Source organism: Schistocerca americana, chromosome X (genome assembly GCF_021461395.2).
Source record: "Schistocerca americana isolate TAMUIC-IGC-003095 chromosome X, iqSchAmer2.1, whole genome shotgun sequence".
In the NCBI taxonomy this organism is placed as follows: domain Eukaryota; kingdom Metazoa; phylum Arthropoda; class Insecta; order Orthoptera; family Acrididae; genus Schistocerca; species Schistocerca americana.
In genome coordinates, this window is record NC_060130.1 from 159,707,441 (window position 1) to 159,717,665 (window position 10,225).

The window sequence follows — 10,225 nt, forward strand, 5'->3', positions numbered from 1 at the left end:
TAAGTAGTTGTAAGTTCTAGGGGATTGATGACCTCAGAAGTTAAGTCCCATAGTGCTCAGAGCCATTTGAACCATTTGTCTCAGCCGTATTGTATCTTCGTACGGTCACTCAACTTCGACGCCCTGCCGTGCACCACGGCATCGTCAACAAACAACCGCAATTGCTGCCCACCCTATACGCATCTCTGATGAACACTCGCCCTCGAAGACAACATACTGGATTCTATTATTTAGGAAGTCTTCGAGCCACTCACGTATCTGTGAACTTATTCCATATGCTCGTACCTTCGTTAACAACCTGCAATAGGGCACCGTGTCAAATGATTTCAGAAAATCTAGAAATATGGAATCTGCCTGTTGCCCTTAATGAGGTTCGACTCGCATCAGTAGCTGTGATTAACGTACATTAATCCGTCGACGTCCGACCCGGTGGTAGGCGATCCTACTAATTTTGGTGAAATTTTCATCGTCAACATGTGGGCCGTAATGGGAGGACTGGTGACGGCGTGAGGTCCCTGGTCACCAGACTATATATCTATAACACAGAACAGATCATATACCTCTCCTCAGTGTCTCAAAACTTGTGGCATGTTACACTGTCACTCACAATTGGTCGCCGGCCAGGGTGACCGAGAGGTTTTAGGCGCTACAGTCTGGAACCGCGCGACCGTTATGGTCGCAGGTTCGAATCCTGCCTCGGGCATGGATTTATGTGATGTCCTTAGGTTAGTTAGGTTTAAATAGTTCTAAGTTCTAGGGGACTGATGACCTCAGGTGTTATTTACCATAGTGCTCAGAGCCATTTGAAACATTTGACCCACAATTGGTCTGTCGTATGAGAATTAAACTCGGCTATTTCGCTCTGCACTATTGGAGAGAAGCAGGCTATGTACCGACACTGGGTTTCAAGCTCTCCCTTCCTTTCTGTACCCATCCATTACAACACAACACTTCTGAACACAAGCGACCGTCACAGCTATCCAATACCGCATAAGTTACCATCATACGGGATATCTTCAAAGATATGGATTTGGCTCGATGACTAATAATAATTTTGGGTGGCCCAGTGGCCTACATCAAGCCTTCCTGTTGGACGCCACTTCGGCGACTTGCCTGTCTCTGACCTAACCCAGTTATCCAACCGAGGTAAAGTAGACCTTCAGTTTGACGTGGTATCAGAGCCATGTGATGTTTCTGGCAACTTCTCACATCACTGAGCGGTAAAGGCTAGGTTAAAACGAAGACTGAATAATCAATATGACCGGGATTCGATCCCGAACCCTCTCGGCTTCTCGGTTTCCAAGCACGAGCTTTATAGCCTCTTTTTCAGTGCCTTCAGTCTAATACTGCCTGCCTAAAAATGACCTCTTGTTCGGCCGTGAAAACCATTTGCTTCAGCGAATTCCCTACAACGATTCCTCCCTTGCTGTCAACCCAATTGGTTTTGTAGCCATGCTTCCCCTCATTAACAACAGAAAATTTTGTCTGTGTTAACCGTCCTGGTAAGTAGATTTTGCACGAGGCCCATGGCAAACATTACCTTTATCTTCTCCGCCGACTTAGAAATTGCCAGCCGGTGTGGCCGTGCGGTTCTCGGCGCTTCAGTCTGGAACCGCGTGACCGCTACTGTCGCAGGTTTGAAACCTGCCTCGGGCATGGATGTGTGTGATGTCCTTAGGTTAGTTAGGTTTAAGTAGTTCTAAGTACTAGGGGACTGATGACCACAGATGTTAAGTCCCATAGCGCTCAGAGCCATTTGAACCATTTGACTTAGAAATTAACAGCCTCGCACTCACTTTCTGTTCAGAGAAGTGTCCCCTGTACACACTCCCCACAGCTTTTTCCGCCGACACACGACAAGGAGCCGAGTGTCGCCAGACTGTTCTTCTGTTATCTCCCTCGCTACGTCAAATGTTTCAAATGGCTCTGAGCACTATGGGACTTAACTGCTGGGGTCATCAGTCCCCTAGAACTTAGAACTACTTAAACGTAACTAACCTAAGGACACCACACACATCCATGCCCGAGGCAGGATTCGAACGTGCGACCGTAGCGGTCGCGCGGTTCCAGACTGTAGCGCCTAGAACCGCTCGGCCACTCCGGCCGGCCTCGCTACGTCACTGACTTGTTTAATACTGCTGTAAACTCCTGACTACCCGGGTTAATGCAGTTCCGTTACTGCACAGCTAGCCGAAAAATACTGACAATTCGAAGTACAAATGATTTTACGGGAAACTCTTATTCACTGTACTAATAAAAGAGGCTGTAAGTCATATCTGCAAATTCCAAAGTATTTCTTAACCTTTACTCGCCGCAAACATACTTATATGCAAAATTACACTCATAACAAAACCCAGAAAATCTCGCGAAAACGATAACGCGAAATTGGCAGCTTTTAGCAAAATAACACGAATTCAAATATTTTAACAAAATATCGCAAAATCGATGATTTTTACTAAATATCGCGAAATTTTTCATTTTTATGTACAAGAAATGTAAGAACGGCAATAAACCAATATTCGCTACTGACAGTTATTGAATGTTGAAACTGCATTTTGACTTCTTATTTCCTTAAGGCTGAGGTTCGTGTATAAAAATGACAGTTCATTTCGCACTTGCCTATGACGTGACGTCAGAAGTGCCACCGAAATTAACAACAAAATAACACCTAAATTGCTAAAAAAGTACATAAATTGGAAAAAAGTGACGAAATTGGAACGATAACACCGAAACTGGAAAAAATAACGTCGGATTATAGAAAAGTAACACCGAAATTGGAAAAAAAATCACCGAATTTGACAAAAACATCGGATTTGGCTAAAAATGACACAGAATTTGGAAAAAACACCGATATGTCAAAAAATAATGAATCTGGTATAAAAATAACACCGAATTTGACAGAAGAATAACACCAAATTTAGCCAAAAGTAGCATTGGATTTTTCAAATAATAGCATAGAATTTATCAAAGAATAACATAGAGTTTGGCAAAAATTAGAAACAATACTAGGAAAAAAATGCACCGAAATTGGCACAAAATAGCACCGATATCGGAAAAAAATTGTACCGAAATTGGCTAAAAATAACACCGAAATTGTAAAACTATTTTTTTCCTGTCCCTACTTATAACACGCTGTATTTCGCATCACTTGCTTTCATTTCACTTTCGAGAAAGGCCGGTCTGTGAGGCCGTGCGGTTCTAGGCGCGTCAGTCTGGAACCGCGAGACCGCTACGGTCGCAAGTTCGAATCCTGCCTCGGGCATGGATGTGTGTGATGTCCATAGGTTAGTTAGGTTTAAGTAGTTCTAAGTTCTAGGGGACTGATGACCTCAGCTGTTAAGTCCCATAGTGCTCAGAGCCATTTTGAACTTTCGAGAAATAACTGTCCAATTGTTTTGCTTTTTATGTTTACTTTTTTTAACGACGGTTTAATTTTCTGGAATCAAAACATTGATATAGTCCAACGAATTTTGTCCTTCCTGCACTAATAACATTTCGGTGGCTCGATGTTCTTGATAACACACTTCTCGATCTCCTCGTCTTCGCTCTCTTCCTCTACCAAGGAATACGCTACATCGTTTCCGCCAGCTCGTTTGGCTGTTATAGGTGCAAACGAAAAAGGTGAAGAGATGATAATGAAACAAGCAAATAATCCTAAATATCGGGAAATCAACGGTTTCCCCGACACATTCTGTTACTTACAGGGTGACAATTACTGAACCGTATGAAAAAAAAAAAAAAAAAAAAATTAGTTACAAGCTACGGCGTGCACACACTTTATTCAACATGTAAACGTCACTGCAAATATTCGAATTTAGGTATGACATATTCGATATGTCTGTCATTATTGCCGATGATATGGCGCAGACAAATAGCGAAATTCTGCGTGACCCACTGAAATGTCGGAACATCGATGCTGTCAATGACCCCCTAAACGGCTGGTTTCAGCTAAGCAATGGCTTTGGGGTTATTGCTGTAACCTTGTTTTTAGTATAGCCCCACGAAAAGGAGTCGCATGTGTTCAGATCCGGAGAAAATGGTGGTCAATCCAGGCCCATGCCAGTGGTCTCTGGGTACCCCAGAGCGAGAAGTGCTCCTCCAGGATACCAAACACTCTCCTGCTTCGATGGGATCGAGCTCCGTCTTGAATGAACCGCATCTTGTCGAAATCAGGGTCACTTTGGATAATGGGGATGAAATCATCTCCCAAAACCTTCACATAGCGTTCGGCAGTCACCGTGACATCAAGGAATATCGCACCGATTAACCGTGAGTGGACACTGCACACCACGCAGTCACCCGTTGAGCGTGTAGAGACTTTTCTATCGGAAAATGCGGATTCTCAGACCCCAAATGCGTCAATTTTGCTTATTGACGAACCCATCCAAATGAAAGTGGGCTTCGTCACTAAACGAAACCAAACCAGATCATACTAATTTCCGTCACGCACCGCGGCCAATCGCGCAGTTTGAACGTCCTAACGCAAACAATTCAGAAGTTATAACGATTTTATATCATATGGTTCAATAATTGTCACCCTGTACATGAATACGTGCTTCCTGTTTTTTTTTTTTTGGACACGTTCGAAAGAACAGACACAACGTACTCATAAAATCGATTCTCCTCGGTGGGCAGTGAATCCACAACCTTTAGTGCCAATGCACATTTACGTTCGACCTCCAGTGAGAATCTAAAATTGGCGAGCATGGAGGACATTGGTGGCGGATAGGTGGCGCCAGGCGGGAATGTGAGTCGGCGGGAGCGTGCCGAGATAGTTCGTGCAGTTCCGATGAACATTGTTAGGTGGCACAGTGGTTAACGCGACTGTTTACAAAGAAAATTCCCCTTCGCGCCCCCGTCAGATTTAGAGGTAAAATGACCCAGTGGATGGCCCTTCAAAAACCGAACACAGATCTAGCATGAAAACAGGCAGATGGTGTACTGAACTGCGAAAGCGAAGCACAATAGAAATAGTGAACGGTCGAAGCTCAACAAATGCATCATTGACGGAAATCGAACAGCCACGGCGTCGTGGTTAAGTGGCACGGTTTTGGACAGCCAAGTGGACGAGCCCTGTTCAAAATTCCCTACTGCTATTTACTTATTTTCCCACGACATTATGAATTTTCCGTCTGGTCACTGAAATGCTTGTACTCTTTCTGTAAACTTGGCAGCTGTCATACTATGCACTGGTTATAGAGTGTGAGTCATGTGGTAAGAATATATTACCGTCGCAAGTAAATATGATGAATAGTGTCAGTAGGCGAGATACTACATAGACGTCTGACAGAAATGAAAACAACAAATAAAAGGGTGCGAACTATGTTACAACAAAGGTATTCAAGAATCAAAACTTCCAAAATGGAATGCAGCTTCATAAATGTTAAAAACATATGTTTTGACAGAGCACAGAGAAAGTGTATGATTGAGAAACTGTTGCTTTCATTTGTTGCAGCTCATGTGATAAACTATTAAGTTTTCATCATTTCCTTGGGAGTGATCACATTTGCATTCATACTGAAACGTCCCCTTAGAAAAATTATACATGACTGTGCTTAAACTGACAGACAGTATTTTTAGCGCAACGCAATCTGACTTTCAAAAATCCCTAGAAAAGAATGGCCCTGACTAACATTAACCTATACGTTTCACAAATCACTTACCTCACGAAAATCTTCGTTACTCAAGCTACTGCAATACAGCGAGCGCCACTACTGCCAGCTAAATAAAAGATTCAAACTACGGAAGGCACTAACTACTGATAGGCATAGTTAGCAAATGAAAGATTTTTGTAGAGAACAAACAATGTATTTACCTTAATAGTCATCAAAAGTCATAATATATATAGCAGTTCATGACATCCAGTCTTACAAATTTCAAAATTCCGCCATTTCTCTCCCCACATCCACCACTGCTGGCGGCTCACCTCCAACTGCGCAACGCTACCCGCTGTTAACAGCCAACAGCCCAACACTACAATGGCAGACAACAATGCAAACTAGCCACAGACGGCACACAGCACAGTCAGTGATTTTCATACAGAGCGCTACGTGGCGTTACCAATATAAAAACCTAAACAGCCTACTTACAATACGAACACCTGAATCAGGCGTACAAATTAGGTGCGTCTCTGAGAGACACATATGAGACACGTAACGTCACCAAGACCGTGTATGACACAACAGATGTCTTTTCTGGTGGAGAATGCAGTTGACTAGAAGCCTTGTTATCAAATTTGCCGTTCCCATTCGAAAGCCACTTCCTTTTGCCTGCTAGTAGGGTAGTTGCGCACCATCAACTTTCATTATAGGTCCCTTCCTTACACCTCGCTGTTGCAAACGAACGTTACTCCACGACAAAGACACAAATTTGAGTACAGCGAACAGAAGACAGGCGCGAGGGAACTTTGATCATGACTCGCTCGGCTTTGCAGTCCAACACCCTGCCCACTTTTCTTCTTTTCTGTTTTATTACATTTTGTTCCTTATTATTCGTTGCATTTGTTCTAGGCAGACGTCCTATGACACCCATTCCAGTTCGTCGTTGATCCATTCACTCAGTTTTTTATTACAGAGGGCAACTAACCCTTTACCCGAAAACTCTGAGCTACCGTGCCGGCGACTACTTGAATATGACGCCGATGCTGTTTCAGACTACTCTATTTGCACTTCTTGCGCTTGGACCGTTCACTGTTTCTATTTTGCATTTTTTCACAGTTCAGTACACCTTCTTCCAATATAAAATTTAAATTTAAGACAGTCTTGATCGCAATCTTGTTAAAATATTTTTTATTGGAGTGAGTGACCGGTTTCGACTCTATGAAAGAGTGATCTTCAGACTCCGGAGCGGTGGGTGGACACTGCTAGATGAGTTCCATAGACCCTCGACACTCGTGTAACTGCTCATGTCTGTAGATATGCTAGGCGCATTATAACCCACTTTATGGATGATTCTTTAGTAGTAAATTGTGCCATGTACGTCCTTGATCCTACGACTGCATGTTACGCTCGTAAAATAAATTAGAGAGGTTTTACGCTATTTTAGGGGCACGTTACCTTCGGGCAGTTGTTGTAAAGCTCTTATATATAAACTCCATGTTTTAACGTACTTAACCCCAACAAGATTATAATTATTCTACAAAAATTTGCTAATTAATCTACAAATACTTTTGTTCTCAATTATATTTAATTATCGTTCATCATTGGTGTAAATATGACTGTACGTAATTTCTTTATAGTAACTTGTAAATATTTGTTCTCTTATTTTGGGAGCACGTCACTTTTGAATAGCTGTTACAAAGATCTTATATATAAAATCGATCACAGTACTCTAATGAAACAATACTGAAAACTACGAGAGTCGAGTAGAAACTGCTTTATGGTTGCGTGATGTTTCGCATTACAGTCATATTTACTAATGCGTGTAGCGACAATTTTATGTTCTATGTTTTTGTAATGCTTCGTCGTAGAACTGGTAAAAAGTTGTCTAGGAATTTCCCATTTCGCTTGTCTTTTTGCTCATTTAAAACTCTGTCTGCCTGGTCTTTTAGATGGATGTAAATTTCAATTTCTTCCGTTACAGCCACGATTTTTCCTTCCTGTAATTTATGAAATATTTGAAGCGGTCCATCTATATTAGGTATTTTGTGGTTGGTGTCTTTTAAACGTGCAGCAAATGTGCATGGGTTATTGTCGTGTGTTCTCTAAATCGTGTGCTAATTTTCCTTCCTGTTTGTCGAGTACAATTTTTTTTTTCTTTATTGAGTTTCGATTCCCCCCGAAGGGGGTGGGCTGGCAACTGCTTACAAGGGAACCTCCCCATCGCACCACCCTCAGATTTAGTTATAAGTTGGCACAGTGGATAGGCCTTGAGAAACTGAAAACAGATCAATCGAGAAAACGGGAAGAAGTTGTGTGGAACTATGAAAAAAATAAGCAAAATATGCAAACTGAGTAGTCCATGCGCAAGATATGCAATACCAAGGATGTTATAAACTCGGGAGGGCCGTGGTCTCGTGGTTAGCGTGAGCAGCTGCGGAACGAGAGGTTCTTGGTTCAAGTCTATTTTCGCAAAGTTATGATCTGTCTGTTCGTTCATTGACGTCTCTGTTCACTGTAATAAGTTTAGTGTGTATGTTTTGCGACCGCACCGCAAAACCGTGCGATTTGTAGACGAAAGGACGTGCCTCTCCAATGGGAACCGAAAATATTTGATCGCTAGGTCATAGGTCAACCGATTCGTCCACAGGAAAACACGTCTGATATATTCTATATGGCACTGGTGACGGCATGTGCGTCACATGACAGGAATATGTTGTCGACCCACCTAACTTGTACATTTGGCGAATGGGTAAAAAGATTCTTCTACCTTGCCCGATTTAGGTTTTCTTGTGGATGTGATAATCACTCTCAAAAAAGTGATGAAAACATAAGAGTCACATAAACTGCAACAAATGAATGCAACAGTTTCACAGTCGCGCAGCTTTCCCTGTGCTCTGTCAAAACATGTGTTTTTAACGTTTTCAAATTTTTCCGTGTGTAGTCCGTCAAATCCTGCATATGTCAAGCAAATCTGAACATGTCCTGGAATTTTGGAGAGCGAAGTTGATTATGTGTGAGTGCCTGAACTTTGATAATTGTCTGAAAATAAAAAATTAAACTTTTCACGCGAGTGAAGACTCGAACCAAGAATCTCTCGTTCCGCAGTTGCTCACGCTAATCACGGGACCACGGCGCTCCTGAGCTCACATTATCCTTGATGTTGCATATCTTGCGCATGGACTACTCAGTTTGTATATTTTGCATATTTATTTCATAGTTCCACACAACTTCTTCCTGTTTTCTCGATTGATCTGTGTTCAGGTTCTTAAAGCCTATCTACTGTGCCAACTTATAACTAAATTTGAGGGGGGTGCGATGGGGAGGTTCCCTTGTTAGTATGCCGATCTTCAGCCTACAGAATTTAGTACTAAATTTTGAGGAGTTAATTTGGTAGATTCCTGATTGCGAAATGAAGAGAATGGCGGCTGAAGATATCAACGAAATCTTTCAAAAAACTCATCGCAGTTGCAGATCCGATCGAATTGATAACTAACCGTTGTTTAGAATCACCCTGCAGGTACTAGCTGACGACTAGCAAAAACTGGATGTAGACCGTAAGTTGTGGTAATAGCGCTAATGAAGGAAGGCAGAAGGGTATGAGCGGCCAGTGGTGGCAGGTAGGCGGCGCTCGGCTGTGACCCACATCGCAACCGGCGCTTTCACTTTCCTCGCGGCCATCGCACTTCCTGCAGCGAGCGGCGTGCACTGCGCCTCTGTAATTCGCTCGTATCGCCTGTGCCGCGCCGTTTTATTTTCAGCGACGCTATGGCAACCGAGTTAGCGTCCTGCACACGGGCCGGGAGTTACGTTACTGCCGAGACGCGCTTGTCATCGCTACCGGCACAGCGTTACGTAACCGGATCGGCGATGTCTGTAAACTCGTTTATCCGACACTTTCTTGCAGTTTTCTTTGCCTTTTACAATTCTGGCGCGTCGAAGAACTTCTTCCACTTGTTGCAACTTCAGGGAGAACTTTTACTACATCTACATCTACATCTACATTTATACTCCGCAAGCCACCCAACGGTGTGTGGCGGAGGGCACTTTAAGTGCCACCGCCATTACTTCCCTTTTCTGTTACAGTCGCGTATGGTTCGCGTGAAGAACGACTGCCGGAAAGCCTCTGCGCGCGCTCGAATCCCTCTAATTTTACATTCGTGATCTCCTCGGCAGGTATAAGTAGGGGGAAGCAATATATTCGATACCACATTCAGAAACGTACCCTCTCGAAACCTGGACAGCAAGCTACACCGCGATGCAGAGCGCCTCTCTTGCAGAGTCTGCCACTTGAGTTTACTTAACATCTCCGTGACGCTATCACGCTTACCAAATAACCCTGTGACGAAACGCGCCGCTCTTCTTTGGATCTTCTCTATCTCCTACGTCAACCCGACGTGGTACGGATCCCACACTGATGAGCAATACTCAAGTATAGGTCGAACGAGTGTTTTGTAAGCCACCTCCTTTGTTGATGGACTACATTTTCTAAGGACTCTCCCAATGAATCTCAACCTGGTACCCGCCTTACCAACAATTAATTTTATATGATCATTCCGCTTCAAATCGTTCCGCACGCATACTACAAGATATTTTACAGAAGTAACTGCTACCCGTGTTTGTTCCGC